Raw genomic sequence first — 6,000 nt, forward strand, 5'->3', positions numbered from 1 at the left:
ACTTATTAAAATAGCCCTCCATCCCTACCACATTCTACCCACAGGATCCTTTCAAAGGATCTATCTTGCTTTAAACCCATTCTTGATGGGTTTAAAAATCCTCTGTTAGTGATAAATTCCTATTAGATTCAGGGCAAATTTTTGTACTAAAGTCTCTACAATGTAATCATATCATAGAATTACATTTCAATATAATCATATTTCTAAAGATAGGTTTCAAAACACTTTAAATAAAATAAGAATGACCGGGACTTCCCTGGTGGTGCAGTGGTTAAGAATCCGCCTGCCAATGCAGGGGACACGGGTTCAAGCCCTGGTCTGTGAGGATCCCACGTGCCACGGGGCGGCTGAGCTCGTGCGCCACAACTAGTGAAGCCCACGTGACTGGAGCCCATGCTCCGCAACAAGGAGGGGCCACTGCAATGAGGCCCGCGCACTGCAATGAAGAGTGGCCCCCACTCGCCGCAACTGGAGAAAGCCCATGCACAGCAATGAAGACCCAATGCAGCCATAAATAAATAAATAAATAAATAAAATAAGAATGACCAATAAGCATATGAAAAGATGCCCGGAATCCCTAGTCATCAGGGAAGTTTTTTATTTTTTTAAATTTTTATTTATTTTTGGCTGCGTTGGGTCTTCATTGCTGTGCGCGGGCTTTCCTCTAGTTGCAGCGAGCGGGGGCTGCTCTTCATTGCCGTTGCTCGGTTGCTCGGGCTTCTCATTGCGGTGGCTTCTCTTGTTGTGGAGCACAGGCTCTAGGCGTGGGCTTCAGTAGTTGTGGCACGCAGGCTCAGTAGTTGTGGCTCGCGGGCTCTAGAGCGCAGGCTCAGTAGTTGTGGCTCACGGGCTTAGCTGCTCTGCGGCATGTGGGATCCTCCCGGACCAGGGCTCGAACCCACGTCCCCTGCATTGGCAGGCGGATTCTTAACCACTGCACCACCAGGGAAGTCCCAGGAAAGTTTTTCAAACACTGATTCTATTAAGTGTTGGCAAGAACAGCTAGAATTCTCATACACTGCTGATGGGAATGCAAAAAGGCACAGCAACATTGGAAAACACTTCAGCAGTTTCTTGCATAGTTAAACTATACACTTACAACCCAGCCAACCCACTCCTAGGTATTTACCCAAGAGAACTGAAAACATATATACATATAAAGACATATATGAATGTTCATAGCAGCATTATTCATAATTCACAAAAACTGGTAACAACCTAAATGTCTATCAACTGATGAATGGACAAATAAAAGATCATATAGCCATACAATGGAATACTACTCAGCAATAAAAAGGAACAAACTACTGATTCATGCTGCAACATGGATGAAACTCAAAAGCATTATTCTGAGTGAAAGAAGTCAGACTCAGAAATCTACACAGCATATTGTTCCAAGCATCTGACCTTCCAAAATCAGATGAGTAGTTACCTGGGGCAGGGAGGTGGGGAGAGGGTTGACTACAAATTGGCACAAGGGAATTTGGGGGGGATGCTGGAAGTATCTTGATTGTAGTGGTGATTACACAACTGTATACAATAGCTAAAACTCATCAAAATGTACAGTTAAGATGGGTGAATTTTATTGTATGCAAATTATGCCTTAATAAAGCTGTTATAAAATTTTAAAACATATATATGCATAGAAAATGATTCCATACTTATCTCTTGTGGTGGGATTTGGGTGCTTTTTATTTTCTTCTCTTTCCTTATCTAAATTTTGTAAAATTTCCACAATGGAGTATTTGTGTAGAGAGAGAAAAACACCAACAATAAAATGCCAGAAACATAAATAACTGGCTTGTTCAACGAGAAGTCTGTTGCTGATTCCACATTGTGTGCTTGCAGTGAAGCCCATTTGGGTCACCTCCTTCTCATCTATCTTTCCTCAGTGGCACTTCTGAGGGCTGAGCTGAGGAAACAGATGCAAAAAGGTACAGAGCTTAATAGCAATGCTTTGTCCATCCAGCTCTCAGTTTGGCTGTCACCTGGATTTTTGGATGAATACACAGAAGACTAATGATAGGGGGGCTGTCATCCTAGTTGCCAACTCTGTCCTCTATTCCAACCTAAGTCAACTCATGTGTCCTCCAGGCCCCAAGAGAAAGTCCTCGGCAGAGGGCTGGGCAGATTATGGTTTTCGGGGTCCAGGCCGGGCATCTGCCTCCAGCTCACGTTGGTCTGTTGAGTGCTGCATGGTCTTGGTCAAGTCAAGAGGCCATTCCTCAGTGGAGACCCACGATTAGAATGATCGCTCATGCTGCAAACGGCAGGACAGGACGCGGAGTCCCTTCTAGAGCTTCGCTGGGGTGGGGACGCTCAGGGTCAACAGGCCTCTGGCCGTTTTCCCCTATCACACATCCAGTTCATTTCCAAACGTGCTGCCTATGAAAGGGCAATCACCTTAGGCGACCCAACCAGCTTGTAGGCAAAGGATGGCACATGGGGTGAAATCCATATTGCTTGCCCTTGTGTGCCTTGGGGTAACTGGACAAGGCCCCTGACAGGGCCCAGGTGTTTGCTGGGTCACAGGATTCCAGCCAGGATAATAAACCTACACTTATAAAAATACCTTCGTAAAATATGACCTCATGGAGGGAGCATACAATTTTCTAGCTACTCTAGTCAAGAAGTAAAGCCCAACAGAAGCTCAGAGCAGATGGGGTGGACACAGGGGAATGAGACAAATCATAGCTTTCCTTGAGCCTCGGCTTCATCACCCATAAATGCCGAGTTGGGAAAGATCCTGGGTCCCAACCTGCAGCATCTGTCCTCAGGGCTCACACACACCCTATCTTCAGGAGCTACTTCCAATATCTTGAAACTCCACACATTATTCACAATAGTCAAAATGAGGAAGCAACCCAAATGTCCATCGATGGATGAATGGATGACCGGCATATACATATAATGCAATATTATCCAGCCTTTGAGGGGAAGGAAATTATGCACCTACTACGATATGGATGAACCTTGAAGACATTACGCTAAGTGAAACAAGCCAATCACAAAAGAACAAATCCTGTATGATTTCACCTGCATGAGGTACCTAGGGTAATCAAATTCACTGAGACAAAGTACAATGGTGGTTACCAGGGGCAGGGAGGAATGGGGAGTTATTGTTTAATGGGTACAGAATTGCAGTTTGGGATGTTAAAAAAAATTCTGGAAACCGATAGTGGTGATGGTTACACAGCAATGCAAAGGCACTTAACGCCACTGAACTGTACACTTAAAAACGGTTACATGGTAACTTTTATGTTGTATATATTTTGCCACATACACAAAAAAACAGACATTCCACAGGTACCCACAAGGCCTCACCCCTCATGAAAGCATCAAGTCATGCCTGATTCAAATCAAATCTGAACCAGCAGGCATAGCCTTTGACAGATTTTTTTTAAAGAAATAACCGTAACAGCAAATATATGAATTATGGCCTAGTGCAGAGCTTTTTGGTTTTGTTTTTTGTTTTGGCAGGCCCAATCTTTCAAAGCATGGCCCTAAAACAAAGGGGCCTTGATAGAAGTTTGGCTTGGGTGAGTGCCCTGGTCTCCCCCCAGCTGTAAAGGCTGTGATTTTGTGGTTGGGGAGACCATGCTAAGGGAGAAACACACACCAGAGGAGAGACCAGACGGTGTCTCCCAACAGATTCCCCCCTGCCACAGGGACAAGCATTTGGGTTTAAGAGGGCCCTTTCTCCGGTCTATTTTTAGAGCCTGGAGTCAGAGTTCTTTACAGCAAGCAGCCAGGAATCCTCTGGCCTATGTGACACAGAACACTGATACAGCACCAGAAATGGGGCCCACACATGCACTACCTAATGAGGGACAGGATGGCACACCCTTTCCTAAGACCCTCATCCATCACTCCCAGACACCTTGACCAGGGTGGGGTCATGATGGATCTTGGCAGCCTGCTCAGTACATGAGTCATAGAGAGCGTACACAGAACAGCTCAGGCCAGATATTACAAGAGTAGATACAATAGACTCTCATTTCCCAGACCAGGAGCTTGAGGGTGGGGATTCTGGTTCTGTGAGCATTCTGGTTCACCATCAGGCAAAAAGTCTTTGTGGGAATTTCCAGCTCTCCTCCCCAATCCACCTTCCTTGAAAAGAAGGAAGGGGCGTGGGAAGAAACCAGAAGACAAATTCTAACCCAAACCCTGCCCCTCTGTGGCTCGTGACCTTGGTCCCTTTGAGCCTCAGTTACTTTGTAAAACAGCAACATCTCCTTCAGCCTCATTTGTATGGATCAGATGAGACTGTCTGGCGACATGCTTGGAGAACACACTGTACCGTGGCTTAGGAATTTTCTTCTGCCCCTACATCTAGTACTTAGAATGGAGTAAACAGGGTTAAGTCTTAAGTCATCGTGTGTCGATTAAGGAGACGACTGGAGCCTCAGAGTCACATTCTCTGCCCTGGAAATGTTTCTTTTTTATTCACTAAAATTCTGGCAGCAGTGCGTTTTCTATAGAGATGAGGGGGAAATACCCAGTTAACTGCAGATTACTGGAGCTGTGCAAGGATCACAAGGTGATCCCAATTCCTCCCACCTCCTGGAGAGAAGCCTCTCTCTTCAAGGTGATGCAGATATGCTGGGTGAGAGCCAGAGCAAACAAGGGATGGTCCCCATCCCTTTTTTTTTTTTTTTTTAGATGTTGGGGGTAGGAGTTTATTAATTAATTTATTTTTGCTGGGTTGGGTCTTCGTTTCTGTGCGAGGGCTTTCTTTAGTCGTGGCAAGCGGGGGGCCACTCTTCATCACGGTGCGCAGGCCTCTCACTATCGCGGCCTTTCTTGCTGCGGAGCACAGGCTCCAGACGCGCAGGCTCAGTAGGTGTGGCTCACGGGCCCAGCCGCTCCGCGGCATGTGGGATCCTCCCGGACCGGGGCACGAACCCGCGTCCCCTGCATCGGCAGGCGGATTCCCAACCACTGCGCCACCAGGGAAGCCCCCCCATCCCTTTTTAGCGCACACAAGTTATCCATGCCTGGGAGAGGTTTAGTGTTTGTCATCCCAGAGGCCCCAGAAGACACCATAGCTTTGGTTGGCCAACTTCTCCCCTGCAGTCCCCTGGAAGGAGCAGGGGAAGAGGCCTTGGGGAAGGCTCATACTTGCAGCTCCAGTGAGCAGATGTGTTTCGGAAGGCTGAAACTGGGTGCTATGCCCTCCCTTCCTCCTGTTCATGAATAAATAAACTGATGCTTCTTGTGGCCTTGCAGCTGCCTGTCACACTGTGAGCTCTCACCTGGGCCGCCGTGAGGGCGGTGGGCCCTATGAGTAGAGGAGGGAGGACAGAGACCCACCCTTCTCTGGGCTCAGACCCAGAGTGCCTGAAACTGATGCAGCCTCCCCAGGGCTAGTTCTGCAGCTGCTCAGACATGACGTCCTGTAAATGGTACTTCGGGGAGAAGAGAATGGCCCTGGACACTTCCTGGAACAAACAAGACAAACCTACACAGAACACACTATGTTCTGGGAAGGGATCAGGGGAGTGGCTTCAATCATACATACAGGACACCAGGACGTGGACACCAAGCATCCGATGGACAGGCCAGCCTTGCTTTTCACTTCTTCCCAGCTGCCTAATTAGGATTTACACTTTTCACTGTGTTCACCTTCCGGGGGTCCTTCTGGAGACAGCTGGAGATGGTCAAAACCATCAGGCACTGGAGGCACACAGACTCCTGTAGGGTTTCCAGCTGAGACTGGGCTAGCCGCATCTCTTCTAGCCTCAGTTTCACGTCTTCAGAAGGGGGATGAAAAACCCCTATTCTGAAAGCGTTTTGAGAATTCAGTGAGATGATGCCGGTGGCTTCTACCACACAGAAGGGTTTTCGGGGAACAAGGCTCCTCTCCCCTTACCCTCCTTTGCCTCTGTCTGAGGGGGGAGGTGTTAGAGAAGATTCCACTAGCAACTAACTGCTCACTGCCTTGTATTTGAGAGGGAGGCACATGGTACCCTCTGCTAACACCACACCAGGCCGCTAGCA

The sequence above is a fragment of the Phocoena sinus genome, chromosome 16 (genome assembly GCF_008692025.1).
Source record: "Phocoena sinus isolate mPhoSin1 chromosome 16, mPhoSin1.pri, whole genome shotgun sequence".
NCBI lineage: Eukaryota > Metazoa > Chordata > Mammalia > Artiodactyla > Phocoenidae > Phocoena > Phocoena sinus.